This window comes from Peromyscus maniculatus, chromosome 1 (assembly GCF_049852395.1).
Source record: "Peromyscus maniculatus bairdii isolate BWxNUB_F1_BW_parent chromosome 1, HU_Pman_BW_mat_3.1, whole genome shotgun sequence".
Lineage (NCBI taxonomy): Eukaryota > Metazoa > Chordata > Mammalia > Rodentia > Cricetidae > Peromyscus > Peromyscus maniculatus.
In genome coordinates, this window is record NC_134852.1 from 162,005,647 (window position 1) to 162,032,236 (window position 26,590).

At 48.0% G+C, this 26,590-nt stretch overlaps 1 long non-coding RNA gene and 1 pseudogene across 1 annotated transcript; one reads left to right on the plus strand and one right to left on the minus strand.

Moving 5' to 3' along the window:
* LOC143270224 (uncharacterized) lies at window positions 1-25,159 on the minus strand. Its single transcript, XR_013047269.1, has 3 exons — window positions 24,322-25,159; window positions 1,655-1,916; window positions 1-375 (listed from the first exon to the last, which is right to left on the minus strand). It is a non-coding gene; the product is annotated as an uncharacterized LOC143270224 (long non-coding RNA).
* On the plus strand, window positions 15,618-16,176 carry LOC121831483 (non-histone chromosomal protein HMG-17 pseudogene; annotated as a pseudogene).
* Window positions 25,160-26,590: the final 1,431 nt, after the last annotated feature.

The following is a 26,590-nucleotide window of genomic DNA, read 5'->3' on the forward strand; positions in this document are numbered from 1 at the left end:
TTCCAATCACATTTTAATTTTATTTGCTCCTTTAGTATTTTTAACATATCTCCCAACAATGTAACAGCTTGTCTCAAATCAGCTAATTCATTTACTATCTCATTATCTACTTTATTTTGTTCAGTCCAAAGTTCTGTAGACTGCTTATGCCAGTCTCTAATGAACTTAGTTTGAATTTCTTTATGAAGGGCGACTCTGGCTGTTGCAGCCGTAGCAGCCAATGCAATAATTCCCATAATAACAGCAATAATCAGTCCAACCATTCGATGCGTTCTTCCTAATATTCTTTCAGCGAGCTTCTGTGTCAGGATCATCACAGGTGAGTCTTGTCTTGGCCTTGACAACTTCACCAGTATCCAGATTGCTGGACTTGCTCTAAAAATGTGTAAACTTTTAGAGGTTAAGTTTAAAGACACACTAGAATTAGCACAGGTATGAAGGGTACAGCATTCACAAGTGATGCTGTAATTATTAGGGTGTCATTGTACAGGCCCCTTTAGTAGCAAGTAAGGTAATGGTACACATGGCATAAAAGGATGGCTTTGGTTTAGTCTAAAGGACAAAATATACTTATCATCCTTAATGTTTAACTTTCCTTCCCATGCTTTAAGAGGGTGGAAGGCACTTGTTAATTTCCACAAGTTAGTCTGAATTGAATTTCCAAATTGTAGGAGACACTTGACATTCCAATTCCATGCCATTGGATAGGTTCATTAACAGAAGAACTAATTTCTACAGTTCCATTCAAACTGTACCACTTCCATCTTAAATGAGTGAGAATATTTCCTTGAGGGGAGCCATAAGGGCTCCAATCAATGATGTCTCCATGGGAGATATTAATTAGCACTCGGGGTTTCTCCTACATTGCTGCCAATGCACTCAGTCAGATTCCTTGTTGGTAACCCTCATTTCACAAAATGGTAGATTTATGGGACCAGTAGCATTAATCTTCTATTCTTTAAAACCAGATGCATGAAGCATATAGAGGAAAGGTCAGAGGCATGACAAAAGCCAGTATCAGAGCTTTATTAGGAGGAAGTGGGGGAACAGAAAAGAGCGTGGCCAGGAAGGGGGGGGGAGAGCAAAAGAGAAGGGAGGAGCCTGTGTCCGGCTTTTTAAGAATTCTCTTGCACATGCACAAGTGGGCTTACAGAGCTATGCCACACACGCGTTGATTGCATGACCACGCTACACACATTTGTGCAATCACACAGTGCACTGAACTGTGCATGTGTGGTCATATAGCTGGAGTGGCAGAATCCTAACAGTATTGACTATAGATAGCCACACTTGAAAGGTTATATTTAGACATTGAATTCCATTTTCTATACAAATAGGAATTCTTTGTACTCCCACAGCATAATTTTTTTTTTGACAGGGTTTCTCTGTGTTGCTTTGGAGCCTGTCCTGGATCTCACTCTGTAGCCCAGGCTGCCCTCGAACTCACAGAGATCCACCTCTCATGCACCACAGTGTAATTTTTAATCTCTTTATGCTCCTCCATTGGCTGAGCTGGTCTTCAGTTGCCATAAGGACCAGGTAGCCAAGCAGATTCATTAACCACCACAGTAATATCCATCTCTCCCCAACTTACTGCTAAATTTATTGGAGGATTAGGAATAAAGACCCAGTAATTATGATCAGTCCCCATTACCTGCATAGTTACCACCAATAGCATGGCAAGGACAGATTTGTAGCACTCAAAGGTTTCTGAGTCAATCATTCAAATTATAGTTTCCCCTTTGTCACACAATTCTTGAGCTGTCCCCGGGTGGGAGGACTAGCAGTGTGCTCCAAAGGCCTTGTGTGTTTCTCCTTTTGCAGATGCATCTCCACAGGCAAAGCATCCAAGAGCTTCCTCTTGCTCATGCCAGATTTTTATCAATTTTGATGGGATTCACAATTTTTTTAATATCCTGTGGAAACACAAGCATACCCTTAGCCCCATCTTAACACTTTTCTTGGGATCCATAAACAAGTTAAAAAATCTTTATAATATATTGGCTGACCCAATTTAGCAGTTTTTAGCTGCTGTCTCTCAGCAGCTGTTGTCCCTGTTTCCTTGGTGTTACTTTAAGGCTAGTAAAGCATTATGTAGTCTATCCCTGGGGGTCCTCACATCCCCCTTTTGTTTAACAAGCATCTCCTTTAGAGTATGATTAGACCTTTCAACAATTACTTGTCCTGTAGTATATGGTATCCCTGTAATGTGTTTTATGTTGTAATGCCAAAAATTATTTCATTTTACTAGAAATATTGAAAGACCCCCAGGGGAGATCTTCCTCCGGGAGAGATACCCAAAACCCAAGGAACACACCGAAACCACAGATCAGATGCAAAAGCAAGAGGGTTTATTTAGACCAGGTACCTGGGGCGAAGTCTCTTGGAGGACTTGCGCCCTTTCCTAGGGCAAGGGGGACTTTTTATGGGATCCCAGGGGCAGAGGCGCGGTTACAGAAGCGAGAAGCATAGTTACAGGGTCCCTATTGGTTGTTTCAAAGAAGGCCAGGGTGAACTTGGGGTCGTATGTGTGTGGCTGATTTGGCCTTGCCCAGGCCAGCTGCTTATTCCTCAAGGCCAGGGGGCCAGCCATAAAATATCCTGATTTGACTCAACTGTTTTTCTCCCAAGGCCGCCGACCACAGTTATCTCTCTCAAGGCTGGATGGCTGGCCATAGTTATCTCTGTCAAGGCTGGGTGGCTGGCTACGGCTGTGAACTCCTGTTTTTCTGATTCCTTCAGAATGGCGTTTCTTAGGCTAAGTTATTGGGGGGGGGGGAGCATTTCATTGGCCCAAAGCCCCATGTCCTCATAATGGAACGGGGGTCTTTCATTCCCCCATTTTCTTTTGTACCAAATGGAATCTTTCATTTTAGGATGGAGAATAAGGGGTTAGCTCCATCTCTGACTGTCTGAGCCTCTGATATTGCTGGGTTAGGATCAAAGCCTGGGCAACAGAAACACTATCCTTGATGAATTGCACCAATCTGTTGAGGATGTATGACCCAAACAATAAAATGAGCAGGAGGATGATTAGGGGGCCCATAATGGTGGAGACAAGGGTCATAAACCATGGTGACCTTTGGAACCATCTTTTAAATCATCCCTGTTGAGCATGGCTACTTGGAGCTGTCTGAATTGGCCGGTCTCCATAAGGGCTGCGGTCCCTGTATCTACCCCAGCAGCTATTCCGCCCATGGTAATTCCTCCCAGTAACAGGGCCAGCTTCAGGGAAACAGGCTCTCTGGTGATGCCCCTCCTAATGTCAGGAGGACTATTAGGGGGATCAAGGGGACCCCCGGGTGAGTCTTATCTTTAGTGGGTTTGGAGAGCGTTGAACTAGATGTCTCGGTGCCCTCAGCTTCGTCGGGTTCCTTGGCAGCCTTCACATGCGACGCGTGGACCCAAGCCGCTATCCCGTCAACCTTGAGTGCGGTGGGAGTAGTTAACAGGATGGTGTATGGTCTTTTCACCTCGGCTCTAGGTTCCTGGATTGATGGCGTCGGACCCAGACAGAGTCCCCAATCTTGAATGTGTGAGGCACCACCGGGCGGTTCAGTTGCTCCCGGTAGGCAGGGGTTTCCACACCGTCTCTTGCACCAATTGGAGGGCTTGGAGGTGCGCCTCTAGGGTAGGGCTAGTGGCAAAAGAGGAGATATCAGGGTGAAGGAAATTTACAATTGGTGGGGGAGCCCCATACATGATCTCAAACGGGGTTAGGCCATGAGGCCCAGGAGTATTCCGGGCTCGGTAAAGGGCTAGGGGGAGTAGGAGCACCCAATCTCTAGTGCCAGTTGCAAGCGTTAATTTGGTTAAAGTCTCCTTAATGGTTTTATTTGTACGTTCTACCTGTCCTGAGCTCTGGGGCGGTATGCACAATGAAGTTTCCAATCGATCCCCAGTAGCCTGGCCACCTTCTGACTTACCTGGGAGACGAAGGCGGGCCCATTGTCTGACCCCAATATCTGGGGTATTCCATACCTGGGAAAGATGTCATCCAGGAGTTTCTTGGTTACCACGTTAGCGGTCTTCTTCTTGGTAGGCAAGGCCTCTGTCCATCTATGATGTAAGCTTGTCGCTCGGGGCTCCATTCCGCCCCCATTTTCTTTGTTAGTTCCTGGTCCTCCGGGCTTCCGCCATCCGGAGGGCCTGGGTCAGCGCGATCAGCTCTGCCTTTTGGGCCGATGTTCCAGGTGGCAGTGGTGAGGTCCAAACCATCTCTGATTCGGTGGTGACGGCTGCTCCGGCCCTCCGTTCTCCTTCTTGGAGGAAGCTGCTCCCATCCGTGAACCAGATAAAATCTGAGTTCAACAGCGGTTGATCTGTTAGGTCAGAGCGGGTGCCATGGGCCTCCGCCAGAATCTGGAGGCAATTGTGCTTCTTGGATGGGTCTGGCAAGGGCAGCAGGGTTGCGGGGTTGAGGGAGACAACTGGTCTGAACACCACTCGATCTGGGGGCTGCTGGACCAGAGCTTCCACCGCATGGGAGGATAACACAGTTAATGGCTGTCCCAAAGTCAGTTTCCCTGCATCCTTGAGCGAAACAGCAATGGCAGCTACCATGCGCAGACAGGGGGGCCATCCTGCAGCTACCAGGCTTCCATGGCCCCAGTCTCTGTACCAGCATTCCTTTTGCAAAGCCTGAGTTCTCGTCCACGAACAGTTCAAAGGGCTAGGACTTGTAGGGAGGTCCCTTTGGGTCCTGTCCAGATGCCAGCTGAACCTTTTTCTCGGTGGTCCTTCGATACCTCCTGCTACCTGTGGCCCCCTGGACCAAAGCTGTGTGGTCACTGAGAGAGCCTCCAGTATGGGTCAGGACTGAATGTTGAGCCCCGGTGTCCACTAGGAAGGTCACTGGCTGCCCCCCAATCTTGAGAGTTATCCTAGGCTGGGGGGGGGGCTCCTGGCCTTGACCTCCCTAATCCTCCAGATTGAGGAGGTCCCTGGCCCTTGGCTTAGGTCTCCGAGACCCTTGAGGCTTCTTTGATCAGTCACGAGCCCAATGTCCTCTCTGTTTACAGTAAGCACACTGGTCTTTGTCAAGCAGTGTCCTTTTTTGATCTCCCGTCCTAACTCCCTCTCTGACCTGTCCCTGAGACATTACAGTGGCCAGGACTTTTTTTTTTTTTGTCTCTTTTATTAAATATTTTTTTACCTCTCTAAGTCTTTTCAAAAACGCTGTCTGCGTCTCTTCCTGGTAACCTGAGCCGAATTGGTAGGGGGCCTAGTGGCTCCTCGGAGACCCGCTAAGAGCAATTGGCGATAGAGACATAGGTGTTCCCTACCTTCTGGGGTCTCGGAGTCCCAATTCGGGCGGGTGAGGGGAAAGGCTGCATTAGGCAATTGGGTGGGTCTTCCATCATCTCCTGGAACCTGCTTCCGAGCCTCCAGGAAGGCTCGCTGTCTTTGGCTGGTTTGTCCCGCCTTCCTCGTAGGCGACTGGCAATTGGGGAGGGAGCAGGAGCATCATCCTCCGCTGTTCGGGGGCCGCTGCAGGAGCCGCCAGTCCCTCCGGCGCTGTCGGGGGGGGGGGGGCTGTAACACTCGGAGCAGGGTGACTCGGCGTCCACGGGTGACGCCGCCCCCGAGCCACCTTCCCCACACCGGGCCCTCTCAGCCGTCCCGGTCGCGCAGTGCGCGGCGTGCTGCCAAGGTGGAAGTACGCTCGGCGGCTGTCGCCGGCCGGGGGCAGTCCCCCGCCGACCCCATCCCTGGCCCTGCCTGCGCGCCCCCGCCACATCCCGCGCCCGCCTGCGCCACCGCGGGCCTTCGCGATCAGATTCCCCTGGTCCGCACCAGTTCTAAGTCGGCTGCTAGGCGCAGGCCGAGGCGAGGCGCTGCGCGGAAAACCGCGGCCCGGCGGGGCGGACTCCTCCGCCCGCGTGGGAGACGCGGACCGCCGGGGAGAGCGGGGAGCGAGGAGGGGAGGCCCCCCCCCAGCGCCGCCCCGGACCCCCGCGACCGCGCCGCGGCCGCACGGACGGGAGGAGGCGCGGGGCGCACCGGCACCCGCCGCTGCCGCCACCGCCAGAGCGGCAGAACGCGGGGAGAGGAAACGACACGCTGGTGGAGGGGTCGGGAGGAACAGGGAGCGGGAGAGATCCACCGATCCGGCTTCCTATGACTGTTTCTAGGAGGAGAACGGTTAAACAGAAAACAAAAAACGACAGACAAACACAAATGAGACTAACATACGCTGCGCGGCTTCGGTTCCAAACCGAAAGCAAAACCAGAAAAACCGTGCCCCAGAGGGGACTTCAGACCGTGCCCCAGAGGGGACTTCAGATTCCCGTGGAACGTCTTCCAGGGTCGCAGTGGCGAAGTCCGGGCCCGTCGGCCCCTTCAGATCCACTGACACAGACAGATTATCAGGCGCGCAGACAAACAAACAACATTCAACATTCAGACAAACAGACAACACTCAGACAGGACAGGGATGACATAAACCAAGGCCGGCCGGCTTACCTCCTGATGGTGGGTCGGTGGTCCCAGGGAGGGGTCTCAATCCCCGTACGGGCCACCAAATGAAAGACCCCCAGGGGAGATCTTCCTCCGGGAGAGATACCCAAAACCCAAGGAACACACCGAAACCACAGATCAGATGCAAAAGCAAGAGGGTTTATTTAGACCAGGTACCTGGGGCGAAGTCTCTTGGAGGACTTGCGCCCTTTCCTAGGGCAAGGGGGACTTTTTATGGGATCCCAGGGGCAGAGGCGCGGTTACAGAAGCGAGAAGCATAGTTACAGGGTCCCTATTGGTTGTTTCAAAGAAGGCCAGGGTGAACTTGGGGTCGTATGTGTGTGGCTGATTTGGCCTTGCCCAGGCCAGCTGCTTATTCCTCAAGGCCAGGGGGCCAGCCATAAAATATCCTGATTTGACTCAACTGTTTTTCTCCCAAGGCCGCCGACCACAGTTATCTCTCTCAAGGCTGGATGGCTGGCCATAGTTATCTCTGTCAAGGCTGGGTGGCTGGCTACGGCTGTGAACTCCTGTTTTTCTGATTCCTTCAGAATGGCGTTTCTTAGGCTAAGTTATTGGGGGGGGGGGAGCATTTCATTGGCCCAAAGCCCCATGTCCTCATAATGGAACGGGGGTCTTTCATTCCCCCATTTTCTTTTGTACCAAATGGAATCTTTCATTTTAGGATGGAGAATAAGGGGTTAGCTCCATCTCTGACTGTCTGAGCCTCTGATATTGCTGGGTTAGGATCAAAGCCTGGGCAACAGAAACACTATCCTTGATGAATTGCACCAATCTGTTGAGGATGTATGACCCAAACAATAAAATGAGCAGGAGGATGATTAGGGGGCCCATAATGGTGGAGACAAGGGTCATAAACCATGGTGACCTTTGGAACCATCTTTTAAATCATCCCTGTTGAGCATGGCTACTTGGAGCTGTCTGAATTGGCCGGTCTCCATAAGGGCTGCGGTCCCTGTATCTACCCCAGCAGCTATTCCGCCCATGGTAATTCCTCCCAGTAACAGGGCCAGCTTCAGGGAAACAGGCTCTCTGGTGATGCCCCTCCTAATGTCAGGAGGACTATTAGGGGGATCAAGGGGACCCCCGGGTGAGTCTTATCTTTAGTGGGTTTGGAGAGCGTTGAACTAGATGTCTCGGTGCCCTCAGCTTCGTCGGGTTCCTTGGCAGCCTTCACATGCGACGCGTGGACCCAAGCCGCTATCCCGTCAACCTTGAGTGCGGTGGGAGTAGTTAACAGGATGGTGTATGGTCTTTTCACCTCGGCTCTAGGTTCCTGGATTGATGGCGTCGGACCCAGACAGAGTCCCCAATCTTGAATGTGTGAGGCACCACCGGGCGGTTCAGTTGCTCCCGGTAGGCAGGGGTTTCCACACCGTCTCTTGCACCAATTGGAGGGCTTGGAGGTGCGCCTCTAGGGTAGGGCTAGTGGCAAAAGAGGAGATATCAGGGTGAAGGAAATTTACAATTGGTGGGGGAGCCCCATACATGATCTCAAACGGGGTTAGGCCATGAGGCCCAGGAGTATTCCGGGCTCGGTAAAGGGCTAGGGGGAGTAGGAGCACCCAATCTCTAGTGCCAGTTGCAAGCGTTAATTTGGTTAAAGTCTCCTTAATGGTTTTATTTGTACGTTCTACCTGTCCTGAGCTCTGGGGCGGTATGCACAATGAAGTTTCCAATCGATCCCCAGTAGCCTGGCCACCTTCTGACTTACCTGGGAGACGAAGGCGGGCCCATTGTCTGACCCCAATATCTGGGGTATTCCATACCTGGGAAAGATGTCATCCAGGAGTTTCTTGGTTACCACGTTAGCGGTCTTCTTCTTGGTAGGCAAGGCCTCTGTCCATCTATGATGTAAGCTTGTCGCTCGGGGCTCCATTCCGCCCCCATTTTCTTTGTTAGTTCCTGGTCCTCCGGGCTTCCGCCATCCGGAGGGCCTGGGTCAGCGCGATCAGCTCTGCCTTTTGGGCCGATGTTCCAGGTGGCAGTGGTGAGGTCCAAACCATCTCTGATTCGGTGGTGACGGCTGCTCCGGCCCTCCGTTCTCCTTCTTGGAGGAAGCTGCTCCCATCCGTGAACCAGATAAAATCTGAGTTCAACAGCGGTTGATCTGTTAGGTCAGAGCGGGTGCCATGGGCCTCCGCCAGAATCTGGAGGCAATTGTGCTTCTTGGATGGGTCTGGCAAGGGCAGCAGGGTTGCGGGGTTGAGGGAGACAACTGGTCTGAACACCACTCGATCTGGGGGCTGCTGGACCAGAGCTTCCACCGCATGGGAGGATAACACAGTTAATGGCTGTCCCAAAGTCAGTTTCCCTGCATCCTTGAGCGAAACAGCAATGGCAGCTACCATGCGCAGACAGGGGGGCCATCCTGCAGCTACCAGGCTTCCATGGCCCCAGTCTCTGTACCAGCATTCCTTTTGCAAAGCCTGAGTTCTCGTCCACGAACAGTTCAAAGGGCTAGGACTTGTAGGGAGGTCCCTTTGGGTCCTGTCCAGATGCCAGCTGAACCTTTTTCTCGGTGGTCCTTCGATACCTCCTGCTACCTGTGGCCCCCTGGACCAAAGCTGTGTGGTCACTGAGAGAGCCTCCAGTATGGGTCAGGACTGAATGTTGAGCCCCGGTGTCCACTAGGAAGGTCACTGGCTGCCCCCCAATCTTGAGAGTTATCCTAGGCTGGGGGGGGGGCTCCTGGCCTTGACCTCCCTAATCCTCCAGATTGAGGAGGTCCCTGGCCCTTGGCTTAGGTCTCCGAGACCCTTGAGGCTTCTTTGATCAGTCACGAGCCCAATGTCCTCTCTGTTTACAGTAAGCACACTGGTCTTTGTCAAGCAGTGTCCTTTTTTGATCTCCCGTCCTAACTCCCTCTCTGACCTGTCCCTGAGACATTACAGTGGCCAGGACTTTTTTTTTTTTTGTCTCTTTTATTAAATATTTTTTTACCTCTCTAAGTCTTTTCAAAAACGCTGTCTGCGTCTCTTCCTGGTAACCTGAGCCGAATTGGTAGGGGGCCTAGTGGCTCCTCGGAGACCCGCTAAGAGCAATTGGCGATAGAGACATAGGTGTTCCCTACCTTCTGGGGTCTCGGAGTCCCAATTCGGGCGGGTGAGGGGAAAGGCTGCATTAGGCAATTGGGTGGGTCTTCCATCATCTCCTGGAACCTGCTTCCGAGCCTCCAGGAAGGCTCGCTGTCTTTGGCTGGTTTGTCCCGCCTTCCTCGTAGGCGACTGGCAATTGGGGAGGGAGCAGGAGCATCATCCTCCGCTGTTCGGGGGCCGCTGCAGGAGCCGCCAGTCCCTCCGGCGCTGTCGGGGGGGGGGGGGCTGTAACACTCGGAGCAGGGTGACTCGGCGTCCACGGGTGACGCCGCCCCCGAGCCACCTTCCCCACACCGGGCCCTCTCAGCCGTCCCGGTCGCGCAGTGCGCGGCGTGCTGCCAAGGTGGAAGTACGCTCGGCGGCTGTCGCCGGCCGGGGGCAGTCCCCCGCCGACCCCATCCCTGGCCCTGCCTGCGCGCCCCCGCCACATCCCGCGCCCGCCTGCGCCACCGCGGGCCTTCGCGATCAGATTCCCCTGGTCCGCACCAGTTCTAAGTCGGCTGCTAGGCGCAGGCCGAGGCGAGGCGCTGCGCGGAAAACCGCGGCCCGGCGGGGCGGACTCCTCCGCCCGCGTGGGAGACGCGGACCGCCGGGGAGAGCGGGGAGCGAGGAGGGGAGGCCCCCCCCCAGCGCCGCCCCGGACCCCCGCGACCGCGCCGCGGCCGCACGGACGGGAGGAGGCGCGGGGCGCACCGGCACCCGCCGCTGCCGCCACCGCCAGAGCGGCAGAACGCGGGGAGAGGAAACGACACGCTGGTGGAGGGGTCGGGAGGAACAGGGAGCGGGAGAGATCCACCGATCCGGCTTCCTATGACTGTTTCTAGGAGGAGAACGGTTAAACAGAAAACAAAAAACGACAGACAAACACAAATGAGACTAACATACGCTGCGCGGCTTCGGTTCCAAACCGAAAGCAAAACCAGAAAAACCGTGCCCCAGAGGGGACTTCAGACCGTGCCCCAGAGGGGACTTCAGATTCCCGTGGAACGTCTTCCAGGGTCGCAGTGGCGAAGTCCGGGCCCGTCGGCCCCTTCAGATCCACTGACACAGACAGATTATCAGGCGCGCAGACAAACAAACAACATTCAACATTCAGACAAACAGACAACACTCAGACAGGACAGGGATGACATAAACCAAGGCCGGCCGGCTTACCTCCTGATGGTGGGTCGGTGGTCCCAGGGAGGGGTCTCAATCCCCGTACGGGCCACCAAATGAAAGACCCCCAGGGGAGATCTTCCTCCGGGAGAGATACCCAAAACCCAAGGAACACACCGAAACCACAGATCAGATGCAAAAGCAAGAGGGTTTATTTAGACCAGGTACCTGGGGCGAAGTCTCTTGGAGGACTTGCGCCCTTTCCTAGGGCAAGGGGGACTTTTTATGGGATCCCAGGGGCAGAGGCGCGGTTACAGAAGCGAGAAGCATAGTTACAGGGTCCCTATTGGTTGTTTCAAAGAAGGCCAGGGTGAACTTGGGGTCGTATGTGTGTGGCTGATTTGGCCTTGCCCAGGCCAGCTGCTTATTCCTCAAGGCCAGGGGGCCAGCCATAAAATATCCTGATTTGACTCAACTGTTTTTCTCCCAAGGCCGCCGACCACAGTTATCTCTCTCAAGGCTGGATGGCTGGCCATAGTTATCTCTGTCAAGGCTGGGTGGCTGGCTACGGCTGTGAACTCCTGTTTTTCTGATTCCTTCAGAATGGCGTTTCTTAGGCTAAGTTATTGGGGGGGGGGGAGCATTTCATTGGCCCAAAGCCCCATGTCCTCATAATGGAACGGGGGTCTTTCATTCCCCCATTTTCTTTTGTACCAAATGGAATCTTTCATTTTAGGATGGAGAATAAGGGGTTAGCTCCATCTCTGACTGTCTGAGCCTCTGATATTGCTGGGTTAGGATCAAAGCCTGGGCAACAGAAACACTATCCTTGATGAATTGCACCAATCTGTTGAGGATGTATGACCCAAACAATAAAATGAGCAGGAGGATGATTAGGGGGCCCATAATGGTGGAGACAAGGGTCATAAACCATGGTGACCTTTGGAACCATCTTTTAAATCATCCCTGTTGAGCATGGCTACTTGGAGCTGTCTGAATTGGCCGGTCTCCATAAGGGCTGCGGTCCCTGTATCTACCCCAGCAGCTATTCCGCCCATGGTAATTCCTCCCAGTAACAGGGCCAGCTTCAGGGAAACAGGCTCTCTGGTGATGCCCCTCCTAATGTCAGGAGGACTATTAGGGGGATCAAGGGGACCCCCGGGTGAGTCTTATCTTTAGTGGGTTTGGAGAGCGTTGAACTAGATGTCTCGGTGCCCTCAGCTTCGTCGGGTTCCTTGGCAGCCTTCACATGCGACGCGTGGACCCAAGCCGCTATCCCGTCAACCTTGAGTGCGGTGGGAGTAGTTAACAGGATGGTGTATGGTCTTTTCACCTCGGCTCTAGGTTCCTGGATTGATGGCGTCGGACCCAGACAGAGTCCCCAATCTTGAATGTGTGAGGCACCACCGGGCGGTTCAGTTGCTCCCGGTAGGCAGGGGTTTCCACACCGTCTCTTGCACCAATTGGAGGGCTTGGAGGTGCGCCTCTAGGGTAGGGCTAGTGGCAAAAGAGGAGATATCAGGGTGAAGGAAATTTACAATTGGTGGGGGAGCCCCATACATGATCTCAAACGGGGTTAGGCCATGAGGCCCAGGAGTATTCCGGGCTCGGTAAAGGGCTAGGGGGAGTAGGAGCACCCAATCTCTAGTGCCAGTTGCAAGCGTTAATTTGGTTAAAGTCTCCTTAATGGTTTTATTTGTACGTTCTACCTGTCCTGAGCTCTGGGGCGGTATGCACAATGAAGTTTCCAATCGATCCCCAGTAGCCTGGCCACCTTCTGACTTACCTGGGAGACGAAGGCGGGCCCATTGTCTGACCCCAATATCTGGGGTATTCCATACCTGGGAAAGATGTCATCCAGGAGTTTCTTGGTTACCACGTTAGCGGTCTTCTTCTTGGTAGGCAAGGCCTCTGTCCATCTATGATGTAAGCTTGTCGCTCGGGGCTCCATTCCGCCCCCATTTTCTTTGTTAGTTCCTGGTCCTCCGGGCTTCCGCCATCCGGAGGGCCTGGGTCAGCGCGATCAGCTCTGCCTTTTGGGCCGATGTTCCAGGTGGCAGTGGTGAGGTCCAAACCATCTCTGATTCGGTGGTGACGGCTGCTCCGGCCCTCCGTTCTCCTTCTTGGAGGAAGCTGCTCCCATCCGTGAACCAGATAAAATCTGAGTTCAACAGCGGTTGATCTGTTAGGTCAGAGCGGGTGCCATGGGCCTCCGCCAGAATCTGGAGGCAATTGTGCTTCTTGGATGGGTCTGGCAAGGGCAGCAGGGTTGCGGGGTTGAGGGAGACAACTGGTCTGAACACCACTCGATCTGGGGGCTGCTGGACCAGAGCTTCCACCGCATGGGAGGATAACACAGTTAATGGCTGTCCCAAAGTCAGTTTCCCTGCATCCTTGAGCGAAACAGCAATGGCAGCTACCATGCGCAGACAGGGGGGCCATCCTGCAGCTACCAGGCTTCCATGGCCCCAGTCTCTGTACCAGCATTCCTTTTGCAAAGCCTGAGTTCTCGTCCACGAACAGTTCAAAGGGCTAGGACTTGTAGGGAGGTCCCTTTGGGTCCTGTCCAGATGCCAGCTGAACCTTTTTCTCGGTGGTCCTTCGATACCTCCTGCTACCTGTGGCCCCCTGGACCAAAGCTGTGTGGTCACTGAGAGAGCCTCCAGTATGGGTCAGGACTGAATGTTGAGCCCCGGTGTCCACTAGGAAGGTCACTGGCTGCCCCCCAATCTTGAGAGTTATCCTAGGCTGGGGGGGGGGCTCCTGGCCTTGACCTCCCTAATCCTCCAGATTGAGGAGGTCCCTGGCCCTTGGCTTAGGTCTCCGAGACCCTTGAGGCTTCTTTGATCAGTCACGAGCCCAATGTCCTCTCTGTTTACAGTAAGCACACTGGTCTTTGTCAAGCAGTGTCCTTTTTTGATCTCCCGTCCTAACTCCCTCTCTGACCTGTCCCTGAGACATTACAGTGGCCAGGACTTTTTTTTTTTTTGTCTCTTTTATTAAATATTTTTTTACCTCTCTAAGTCTTTTCAAAAACGCTGTCTGCGTCTCTTCCTGGTAACCTGAGCCGAATTGGTAGGGGGCCTAGTGGCTCCTCGGAGACCCGCTAAGAGCAATTGGCGATAGAGACATAGGTGTTCCCTACCTTCTGGGGTCTCGGAGTCCCAATTCGGGCGGGTGAGGGGAAAGGCTGCATTAGGCAATTGGGTGGGTCTTCCATCATCTCCTGGAACCTGCTTCCGAGCCTCCAGGAAGGCTCGCTGTCTTTGGCTGGTTTGTCCCGCCTTCCTCGTAGGCGACTGGCAATTGGGGAGGGAGCAGGAGCATCATCCTCCGCTGTTCGGGGGCCGCTGCAGGAGCCGCCAGTCCCTCCGGCGCTGTCGGGGGGGGGGGGGCTGTAACACTCGGAGCAGGGTGACTCGGCGTCCACGGGTGACGCCGCCCCCGAGCCACCTTCCCCACACCGGGCCCTCTCAGCCGTCCCGGTCGCGCAGTGCGCGGCGTGCTGCCAAGGTGGAAGTACGCTCGGCGGCTGTCGCCGGCCGGGGGCAGTCCCCCGCCGACCCCATCCCTGGCCCTGCCTGCGCGCCCCCGCCACATCCCGCGCCCGCCTGCGCCACCGCGGGCCTTCGCGATCAGATTCCCCTGGTCCGCACCAGTTCTAAGTCGGCTGCTAGGCGCAGGCCGAGGCGAGGCGCTGCGCGGAAAACCGCGGCCCGGCGGGGCGGACTCCTCCGCCCGCGTGGGAGACGCGGACCGCCGGGGAGAGCGGGGAGCGAGGAGGGGAGGCCCCCCCCCAGCGCCGCCCCGGACCCCCGCGACCGCGCCGCGGCCGCACGGACGGGAGGAGGCGCGGGGCGCACCGGCACCCGCCGCTGCCGCCACCGCCAGAGCGGCAGAACGCGGGGAGAGGAAACGACACGCTGGTGGAGGGGTCGGGAGGAACAGGGAGCGGGAGAGATCCACCGATCCGGCTTCCTATGACTGTTTCTAGGAGGAGAACGGTTAAACAGAAAACAAAAAACGACAGACAAACACAAATGAGACTAACATACGCTGCGCGGCTTCGGTTCCAAACCGAAAGCAAAACCAGAAAAACCGTGCCCCAGAGGGGACTTCAGACCGTGCCCCAGAGGGGACTTCAGATTCCCGTGGAACGTCTTCCAGGGTCGCAGTGGCGAAGTCCGGGCCCGTCGGCCCCTTCAGATCCACTGACACAGACAGATTATCAGGCGCGCAGACAAACAAACAACATTCAACATTCAGACAAACAGACAACACTCAGACAGGACAGGGATGACATAAACCAAGGCCGGCCGGCTTACCTCCTGATGGTGGGTCGGTGGTCCCAGGGAGGGGTCTCAATCCCCGTACGGGCCACCAAATGAAAGACCCCCAGGGGAGATCTTCCTCCGGGAGAGATACCCAAAACCCAAGGAACACACCGAAACCACAGATCAGATGCAAAAGCAAGAGGGTTTATTTAGACCAGGTACCTGGGGCGAAGTCTCTTGGAGGACTTGCGCCCTTTCCTAGGGCAAGGGGGACTTTTTATGGGATCCCAGGGGCAGAGGCGCGGTTACAGAAGCGAGAAGCATAGTTACAGGGTCCCTATTGGTTGTTTCAAAGAAGGCCAGGGTGAACTTGGGGTCGTATGTGTGTGGCTGATTTGGCCTTGCCCAGGCCAGCTGCTTATTCCTCAAGGCCAGGGGGCCAGCCATAAAATATCCTGATTTGACTCAACTGTTTTTCTCCCAAGGCCGCCGACCACAGTTATCTCTCTCAAGGCTGGATGGCTGGCCATAGTTATCTCTGTAAAGGCTGGGTGGCTGGCTACGGCTGTGAACTCCTGTTTTTCTGATTCCTTCAGAATGGCGTTTCTTAGGCTAAGTTATTGGGGGGGGGGAGCATTTCATTGGCCCAAAGCCCCATGTCCTCATAATGGAGCGGGGGTCTTTCAATATAACCTGGGGCATTGTCAGTTTTAATTTGTATCAGTAAGCCCATTACAGCCATTATTTTTAATAAACTTGTAATCAGGCTTTTTAGAACTTAAGGCAGATGCCCATTGAAATCCAGAGTATGTGGAGCAGTGTGAAGAAGCAGCGAGAACGACCCCCAGACAGACCAAAGCCGCGCACCGCTGCATCCCCGCGTTCAGCACCGACGTCCCCCGCCGCCACCCTGCCCAAAAGAAACCTGAAGGGGATACTAAAGGAGAGAAAGCCAGGATGACGGACGAGCCACAGAGAAGATCTGCAAGGTTGTCTGCTCCAGAGCCCAAGCCTAAAAAGGCCCCTGCAAAGAAGGGAGAGAAGGTCCCCAAAGGGAAGAAGGGGAAAGCCGATGCCGGGAAGGATGTGAATAATTCGGCAGAGAACGGAGATGCCAAAACAGACCAGGCACAAAAAGCTGAAGGTGCTGGAGATGCCAAGTGAAATGTGTGCATTTTTGATAACTGTGTACTTCTGGTGACTGTACAGTTTGAAATACTATTTTTTATCAATTTTTACAAAAATGCAGAATTTTTTTTACTTTTTTTTTTTCTTAAGCTATGTAGTTAGCACACAGAACACTTCATTTTTTTTTGGGGGGGGGGTGGGAGGAACATGTGTCACTAACAAAATGTCTCCCAAGCTGAATTGGTGATGGCTGATGTTGGAAAACATCTTTCCCTGCTAATATTGAAAGACTCCTCTTGGCTCTCAGGGGAGACGTCCTGGTGTTGACATATGTGACCACCATGGCCTAGTGTGGGAAACTCTAAATTCATTTCTGTGTCTTCCTCCCCTGTACCATCAACATAGACTTAACTTCCTTCAAAACCTGTTGGAACCCGACCCCCAAAATTGGTTTTGCCGATCTATCAAGCAATCTGGACTTTGCAGTGGTATCATTGTGTCCTCAAAAGAGCAGCGGTTCCTTTTATAAAAGATTGTGGATCTTCACATTGATAATTCTGCCGTGTTTGTTTGGTTTCCTGAAAGTCAGGGTCGGCTTGTGAAAAGTTGTTAAACAACATCCTCAATGTGAACTGTCAGCCCTCACTCTAAGCTCTCCCCCTTTTCAAAGCATCGAATGAAGACTCATCGGGTTTTATAGTGGCTTTCTGATTTTGGTAGTCTATACAAGAAGGGAGTTTGGAAGTTCTTGTATACTGTTAATGATTGTCTGCCCATGTCCTGCCTGAAAAACCATGATTGTTTATGGAAAGTATCTTTAATAAAGCTGGATACAGTTTGGCTTGGAAAAAAGGAAAAAGAAAAGAAATCCAGAGTATGTATCAATAGTATGATGAATATATTTTAATTTTCCTAATTCTGCCATATGAAATATATCCACTTGTCAAATTTCATTTCTTTGTGAACCTTCAGGATTAGTTCCTGCAGGTAAAGAAACTTGATTATACAAGGAACAAACAGGACAGTTTTTATAATTTCCATAGCATGTTGCCAAGTAATGGAAAATTTTTTCTTTAAGCCCCTACTATTAACATGATGTTTCTTATGAAATTCTGAGGCTTCCAACATATTTCCTATCAGTAATTGATCAATTTCTTTCCTTTTGCTAATGGTCCAGGCAACCCAGTATGAGGTTTAATATAGGTAATATAAAGTGGCAAGTCCTTTCTTGGATTGCCTGTTGTAATTGTACAAATAATAAAATTAATTCTGAATTATCAGGAATAAGTTCAGCAGTTTTTGTATGTAATATAACCCTTTCTGCATATTGAGAATCAGTAATTATATTGAGAGATTCATTAAAGTCTAATAAAACTATTGGAATGGTATATAACTCTGATTTTTGAACTGAGGCATATGGACTTTGAAGTACTTTACTGATGTTTCCTGCTTTATAACCAGCCATTCCTAATTTATTTGCACCAGTATAAAATGTAAGAGCCCTAGAAATAGGTGGTCTTTTCACCAAGGGGTTTAAAATCTACTCAGTTCTTTTTATAAATTGAAATCACTTACTTTTTGGATATTTGTTGTTAATTTCCCCTAAGAAATTACTACAAGCTCTTTGCCAATCATTATTAATCACCAACAATTGTACAATGTCAGCATTAGTATAAGGTACTACAATCTCAGCTGGATCCATTCCTGACAACTGACGAAGTCTTATTCTTCCCTTTATGACTAATTTAGAAACTTTTTCTATTTAGATCATTAACTTTTTACTCTGTGAGCTAGGAAAATCCATTCCAAAATATTATCTCCCTCTGCATAATGAGTCCAGTAGGGGAATGACTAGAAGGTACAATTATTAAAATACATTTAGTTGTGAGATCTAATCAATCCACATAGGTATATTGTTGTTTTTGTTTTATGTTATTTTGTTTTTCAAAACAGGGTTTCTCTGTGTAGCTTTGGAGCCTGTCCTGGAACTTGCTCTGTAGACCAGGCTGGCCTTGAACCCACAGAGATCCACCTCCCTCTGCCTCTGGAGTGCTGGGATTAAAGGCATGCACCACCACCGCCTGGAGACATTTTGTAATTTTTGTTCTACTTGGGCTAATTCCCTTTTAGCCTCAGCTGTTAATTGTCTTGGACTATTTAAGTCTGAGTCACCTTGCAAAATTTGAAACAAATTACTTTATTCCTTTTGTTTGTTTGTTTGTTTTGTTTTGTTTTTCAAGACAGGGTTTCTCTGTAGCTTTGGAGACTGTCCTAGACTAGCTCTGTAGACCAGGCTGGCCTCTAACTCACAGAGATCCACCTGCCTCTGCCTCCCAAGTGCTGGGATTACAGACGTGTACCACCACCACCCAGCTACTTTATTCTTGAGCAGACAATCCAATGTAGGATGCAACCAATTAATATCACCCAATAAGTTTTGAAAATCAATAATTGATCTCTGCTAATCTGTACCTTTTGCAGCTGAATTTTGTTTACTTAGTTTAAATCCTAAATAACTAAGAGAATCTCCTTTTTGCATTTTTTCAGGAGAAATTTGTAATCCCCAAAAGGGTAAAATTTCTGTGCCACATCAAACATTTTTTCTAAGGTATCTGTATCAGAAGCAGCCAATAAAATATCATCCATATAATGATAAATAATTGATTGAGAAATTGTTTACACACCATTTCCAGTGGTTGATGTACAAAATATTGACATAAAGTTGGGCTATTTAACATTCCAATGGGAAAGAACATTCCAATGATATCATTTTTGCTGGTTGAGCATTATTATAAGTAGGAATGGTAAAAGCAAAATTTTCTCTATACTGTTTTTATAAAGGAATAGTAAAGAAGCAATCTTGTAAATCAATAACTATAATAAGCCAATCTTTAGGTAATAAAAAAGGTAAAGGAATTCCAGGATGTAAAGATCCCATGGTTGAATTATCTTATGAACCATTCTTAAATCAGTCAACATTCTCGTTTTCCAGATTTCTTCATTATTACAAATATAGGAGAATTCCAAGGACTAGTGGACTAGTGGTTTCCTCTCCGTGCTTAGCATCTAACTGTTCTTTTACTAATTGTTCAAGCTCCTGTAATTTTTCTTTAGTTAAGGGCCATTGCTCCATCCATGCAGGCTTATTAGTTAGCCATTTTAAAGGCAGAGCAGTTGCATTGCCAGCCCTGGCCCTTGCTCTAAATTTGGATAGCCAATTCCTATTTTATCCTGCTGTTTGACAGCCTGTAATGCCTGTGAATTTCCTTGACAATTTTTTTTGGTACCTTTTCCAGAAAAATACCCCATTTTTAACATCATTTTATAAACAGTTTCTGAAATTGTAGTAATATAAATTTGTAACAAATCTCTCCCCCATAAATTCATGGCTATATCAGCTACATAAGGCTTTAACATCCTTATCTGTCATTCAAGCCCTATACATTTAATCCACTCTACATTCTGTTTTATCTGAGATAAGGTTCTAATGCCTATAAATTGAGTGGAGACTTCTTTTAAAGGCCAGTTGGGATTCCAGAATTCTTGTGAAATTATAGATATATCAGCACCAGAATCTAATAATCTTTTCATCTCAATCCTATTTAGTTTAATTTTTATTTTGGGCCTTTCATCATTGATGATCATTTGCCAAAATATCTTTTTTTTCTCATATTTCTAAAACCTCCTTCCTATAATTGGAGCTGCTATACCTTTAAGATATGGAAGTATTATGCACAAATCATGGGGACACACAAAAGACCACCACAGAGGTTGAATCACATATGTAAAAGCAAAGAGCCTTTATATTCAAGCTTGGAGCTTGGCCTCTCTGTCCAATGCAGCGGTGAGAGAAGCGAGCCCTGATCCTAGGTAGGGTGGGGTTTTTAATCACAACAGAGGTTGGGGTGAGGAGATTTCCAGGGTTCAGGACCCTGATTGGTTGTCATTTGTCTAGGAGTACAGGGGATGTTTAGATTGTCAGGTATTGCTTCTTCTGAGTCCAGGTGTTGCCTGCCAGAAGCTGTGTCTGGGCCTCTAAGCTTGTCATGGCATCTGTGTGGTCAAGCTGTTTTGGGCCCCCCCCCCACATTCCCGACTTCACAAGTACCAATGACAGGACTCAGTCATGAATTCTATCTGCCCAGGGGTTTAAGAGTATTGGGACCAAAGAACCATTAGTTAACAAATTTTTCTAGGGCAACAACATCTGTATCTATTGCCATTCTTAAGACCCTGTAGTTCTGATCTTTGAGTACAATGAGATTATAACCTTGAATAATAATTTTTAAGGCTATATAATACCTCTTTGGCTCTTCACAAAGAAGATCAAGTGTCTTATCTTATTGCAGAAGCATTCTAGTTAATAAATTTATCAATTGACAACTCTGAACCTATTTTCCTGGTATGTCAATGGGCATTATAGTTAGCCATTTTGTTCCCTATACCAGGGTGTTTCCTTTTTGACCTAGCATTTCAGCCTATTCTGGGCAGGGAACATGGGACGATGTATTCTTCTCTAAAACTTCTTTGAGCTGACATTGGGGCATTGTTGTCAGGGTACCCAAAAAGGATAAAAGGCTTAGTTAAAGACTAGGCAATGGGGCATCTGTCAGAAGCATGTGGCTATCTGACCCAGCTGTAGAGACAGAGAACAATCACATTGGCTGGACTGGTCCACATCAGCTTTTAGCAAGTCCAGTGTAGCTAGAGTTTTTCTGGTCCTGCCTGGCCCACAGTCAGGACAAATCTCTCTCACCCGCCAGTCCCACAGCCACTCAGACCCAACCAAGTAAATACACAGAGACTTATATTACTTATAAACTGTATGGCCATGGCAGGCTTCTTGCTAACTATTCTTATATCTTTTTTTTTTGTTTGTTTGTTTGTTTGTTTGTTTTTGTTTTTCGAGACAGGGTTTCTCTGCGTAGCTTTGTGCCTTTCCTGGAGCTCACTTGGTAGCCCAGGCTGGCCTCGAACTCACAGAGATCCGCCTGGCTCTGCCTCCCGAGTGCTGGGATTAAAGGCATGTGCCACCACCGCCCGGCTTATTCTTATATCTTAAATCAATCCATTTCTATTAATCTATAAGTTGCCACGTGGCTTGTGCCTTACTGGTATCTTAACATGTTGCTTCTCATCACAGCAGCTGGCAGCATCTTACTCTCTCAGTCTTCCACTTCCCAGAATTCTCTTCTCTGCTTGTCCCACCTATACTTCCTGCCTGGCTACTGGCCAATCAGTGTTTTATTTATTAACCAATCAGAGCAACACATTTAACATACAAAACATCCCACAACAGTCCAGAGCTTGTAATCAATCATCTGGAGCAGTGCAGTCAGCAACTGAATCTTGGAGGTGTCTATCAGCCAAGTATAAACCTGGTGAGACAATTTTAAACTAGGAACAGAAGTTAAAATTTATGAACTTATTTGGAACTTTTAGGTCCATAATCTTAGTAATTGGGAAGTGCAGAAGTCCCAAGACTAGGAGAGAGAAAAAAATACCATCCATAGGAATAGATAAGTGGGGAAAATTTAAGCTGTACTTATATGGAGTCCTTCCAACCTCTGTGAAGTGGATACAGGTTTTATCACTATTTTAATCCTCTGAGGCCTATATGAATTATCTTACAAAATGACATGGAAGTTTTAGATACATTAGTATTTCCAATCTGTACTGAAATCCATATCATAGACAAAGCAGGTGATGGGTATCTGTAAAACAGCAGAAGTGAACACAACTTTGAGTTCTAGCAATAACTACAGATTTGAATTAAAAGCATGTCAATTTTCCTTCTGTTCAGAAAGCCAGCTATGAATTGGACAGAGAATTTTTTATGGCTTGATGAGAAGCACTTTTAAGTTTATATTTAGATGACAATGAAAATAATTCTAAAATGTTGAGCTTGTGACTGAACAATAAGCAGTCATTGCTCTACCAGCTTATCAGAACTCTAATAAATGTTAAATTCTGAACTTTTATATCATAGAAGGGGAGAGAAATCTGATACATTTCTCATTATCTAAATATTTATTTAAATCTTTATAACTTGCATTCATGTCTTAAATCATTTTCTGAGATCCTCAAAGTTTATAAGCTTTCATAACCTCAGACCTTTTTTCTTTTTTTCAGACACATATTTAAACCTTCATGACTTATTTAAACTTTCATATCTTAGAACATTTTCTTAAAAATGAGCTAGCAAGTTGGCTATACCCTTGTGAAAGGATCTGGTTGTCTGATGCTGCTAAGATGACAAAGTTATAGCTAGCCTAGCTATCAGTACTATGAGGGATTTGAGAAGGATAAATTTGAGTGCAGACTAAGCAGGTTCTAATTCAATAAATGACAGGGACCAGTCCATACCCAGGTCTCCATTGCATTGGAGGCACAAGTATCAGAACAGCATCAATCTTCTTTGGCCATCAGGCCCATAAGGGAGAGTTTTTCCTGTAGAAGAGGACATGGGGAAGACTGATCTAACTTTGTCTAGGCAAAAGGGGTACAATCAATTCTCCAGTGTCCTGCTGCTTGTCCACAGTCTGGACTGGGTCCTGGTGGCAGGTGTTGCATTAGGGCATCTTGCCCTGTGGTCAGCATTGCCATAATCCAGTTGGAGACATTGTGGTGCCCCAAAATCTTCTTTGGAGACCTTGGGTCACTGCTAGAATCTGAGAGTCTGTCTGATATAATAAGCTTTTAGATCAACATTTTAAATGCCATATTCTGCAGATCTCTGAAGTATGAGAACTGTCCAGGTATATCTGAATAGACAACCCTGAAAACATATACAAGGGACTAAGTAAAGCTTATCCCTGTAATTAATTACATCAGTACTTAGCATGACTACAACTAAAGAACTTGATTATTTATAAGACAACTGACTATTTACTTGTGTTCACTAACAGTCTACAATAAGTAGCCTTAAAAACAATTATTTTGAATTGAAGCTCTTCTAGTATCAAATACTGGTTCAGTAAAGAAAACAAAACAAAATAGCCATATGTTAATGGAAGGGCCCTAAGTTCCTTTTACCAAAGATAAAGAGGGTGACTCCCTTTTTAGCAAGCAGGAACTTTCTCCAAGCCCCTGAGGGAATGGGAGCTTTATCTAAATGCCTGACCTTGGGAAAGAAACATTGCAGTTTTATCTCTGTTAAGTATGAGCCTTAAAAACAATTTCACAATTGAAGCTCCTTTTAGTATCAATAGAAAACATTTATATGACTCAGTTTATCCAAATAGCTTAAGCTTAACAAATTTAGCAAAGACAAAGAGGCTAGACATACATTCTTAAGCCTGAATAGACCTTGAGTAAGTAGAAACATTCTCCAAGGCCTTGACCTTTCAACATAGTTCCCCATGTTATGGTAGCTCCCCATTACAAAATTTTTCCCATTGCTATTTCGTAACTACAGTTTAACCATTGTTATGAATCTCAATGCAAACATCTGACATACAGGTGGTCCTAGGCTACCCCTTTAAAAAGATTTTCTTTTTTTTTAACTTCCAAAGGGTCAAGACTCATGGAATCAGAAGCTATTCCAAGCCCTTTTGCCTAGGTCATTGTCCTGATGCAGCACAAGAAATGAACATCTCAGTTTCTGGTGACTATCACCTGGGTGACTCTTATATTACAAAGTTTAGCTGTCAGAGCAAGGTACATTCTTGTGTATAAAAGCATTGAGGTACAGCTTTGATATGTATCAAATACCTTATTTATTAAACACATGTAGCCATCTATTTAAATTCTCTAGAAGCTTGCTGTTGAACACTTGGCAAAGACATAAGTACTTACATGTAAATCTCTAAGTTAGCTTTTGTTAACCTGAGTAGATTTTTTATAACCTTAGTAAAAGGTTATAAAAACCATGTGGCTCTCTACATCATGATGTCATCAACCAAGATGGAGGAAAGTCACTTGGTTGTTGTTTAAAACATGTTTTTTAAAACAACAATTACTTGCACACATATGCACAGTTAGATCCAAATTACATACACATACATACAGTTAAAACTAGCTTACATTCACACATATAGAGTTAAATCCAAGTCACATACATGTCCACATACATACACATGTATATATCTCCAATTTTAACATAAACATTTTGCAGTGAAGAATCATCAGCTATTTTAAAAATGAAACCCAACCAGAATTAACTTTCAAATTCAGTATTTGCAGGTATGAGAAATCACAACATAGTTCACATCCCCTCTGGCCTTCTACAACCTTCTACGTACCTTCAATTCATTTCTTTGAATCCTCAGACATTTATTTCAGACAAATTCCTCTTTTCCTTTCCTTCTCGTTATTATTCCAGTCTCCTGCTTTCTCTCTTATTTCTTTTAACACAGAAACTCTTACCAAAATCTTTCTTGTGGTTTCCCTCAGTAGTTTAGAATACATTGTATAGCTACAATATTTTAAACAAACAGAAATACATGCATATACCATGACAAGAATAACTTTAAATTTGCATCAACACTGTACCAGTGTGAAGAATCTATTGGATCTGAATGATCAAAGCAGCCCTGGCTACAGCATTATACCATAGCCACCATAGCTTAGCAACCATAGGCAGTGACATTCCATTCCGCCCTTGGAGCCAAACCTTGGTCAAGTTTGGCAGGCAGCCCCCAGGGCAGATCTTGGGAGCCCCACCTGGCTCCACACAGGCTCCCAGTGCAGGGGCCTGGCCCCAAACCTGTTGTGTCCAGCCCTGCAGTGCTCATGGCCTGCCCCAGCACCCAGCCACTTGATTGTGACCCAAGTCCTTGTCCCAGCTGCCGCTCACCTAACGTGTGGCACCACAACAGTGTGCTCCCCTGCCTGGCCCTGCCTGTGCTCCTGGTCATAGAGCAAGGACACATTGAGGGTAGGAGTACTCTTAGTCTGTCCTAGTTCAGCCAAAGGGACCCTCTATCCCTTCTGCTGGCCATCCAGCCCCAAAGGCTGTCCATGTACAATTTCTGTTGGAAGTCACAATGCACACACAAACCCAAGCATAAAACATGCATACTTGTGGCCACATTTCTCACACATTCACATATTCATATAGGCAGGACATTCCAACAGAAAGGCAAACAATTTCCCCAGGGAAACAGTGTCAGCTGACCAACTCAAAAATCCTAAAATAAGAGTCTATAATTTTTGTAAGTCAGGAAAAGAACAAAATTACAACCTACAAGGCAACATCTTGGTAGTGAGTTAAGAGTAAGTCCAGAGGAGAAGTTGCCTGTCCCATAGCATTTGTCACAGTCAGAAACACAAATATAGAGAAACAAAGGCACCACAGAAGACCAAGGACACAAGAGGAAAGCTTGCCTTTTTGTGTCCAAATACCGTCCAGATCTGAGGCTCTCCATTCTCAATCAAACAGATATGGGGCTCTCCACTCCAGCTACTGGGGTCTGGAATGTCTCCCAGTTCCTTGTATCACTGTTCCCTGGTGCATCTGACTTAGGCGCATCACAGAAACAGAACTGAACACAGACAGACAGGACAGACAGACACTTAGAGACACTTACCAGCTTCAGGCTCTATGGGCAGTGGTCCTGGTGGGCTTGGGACATCCTAGATGAGCCCCCAAATGTTATGCCCAGATCATGGGGACCCCCAAAAGACCACCATGGAGACCAAATCCCATATATAAAAGCAAAGAGCCTTTATTTTCAAGCTCAGAGCTTGGACTCTCTGGCCAACTCAGTAAGCACAGAGCCCTGAGCCCAAGAAGGGTGGGTTTTTTATCATAACAGAGGTTGGGGGAGGGGATTTCCATAGTTCAAGATCCTGATTGGCTGACATTTGTCTAGGGGTATAAGGAATATTTAGAATGTCAGGTATTTCCCCTTAGATACTGGCGTTCCCTGTGTGGGGTCAGCTTATGGCTTTTCCTGGGTCCAGGTGTTGCCTGCCAGAAGCTGTGTCTGGGCCTTTAAGCCTGTCATGGCAGCTGTGTGGTCAAGCTATTTTGGGATTTTGGGCCCCCCAACAGAAGCAATAGTAATTGAGCAATTCTATTACCAGCTTCTATTTGCATAGTCTTTTTTACATAAGCCATCTATAAAAACATTAAAAACAATCTCTATAGGATTTTAAGAGGTAACTTCAGGCAATATTTATGGAGTATTTTTTATGATATTTTAAAAAGAGGATCCTTTTTTATAGATTCCAAGTAACATGTTAATGCAATTTGTCAGCTATTAACAGTGTTGATCAAGAAATTTATTGGTATTTTTATTTAGTGGAAAAATAATTTTTGTAGGCTCTTTAGCAGTAAGAAATTATTTTTTATAAGCTTTTACCTTAGTAGTCACATTATCTAATAAGTTAACAGCCCAATCTGTTTCAGGTGTCATATTTTTACAGAATTTAACCAAGAATTTCAGAAAGCAATTTAAAGAACAGAGCTAAATTTTCAGAAATGATAAACAGACAAGAACATACCTGATATATAGTTCTACACAGAAAAACCCTGTGATATGGATTCACAACATGCCCCCATGGTTG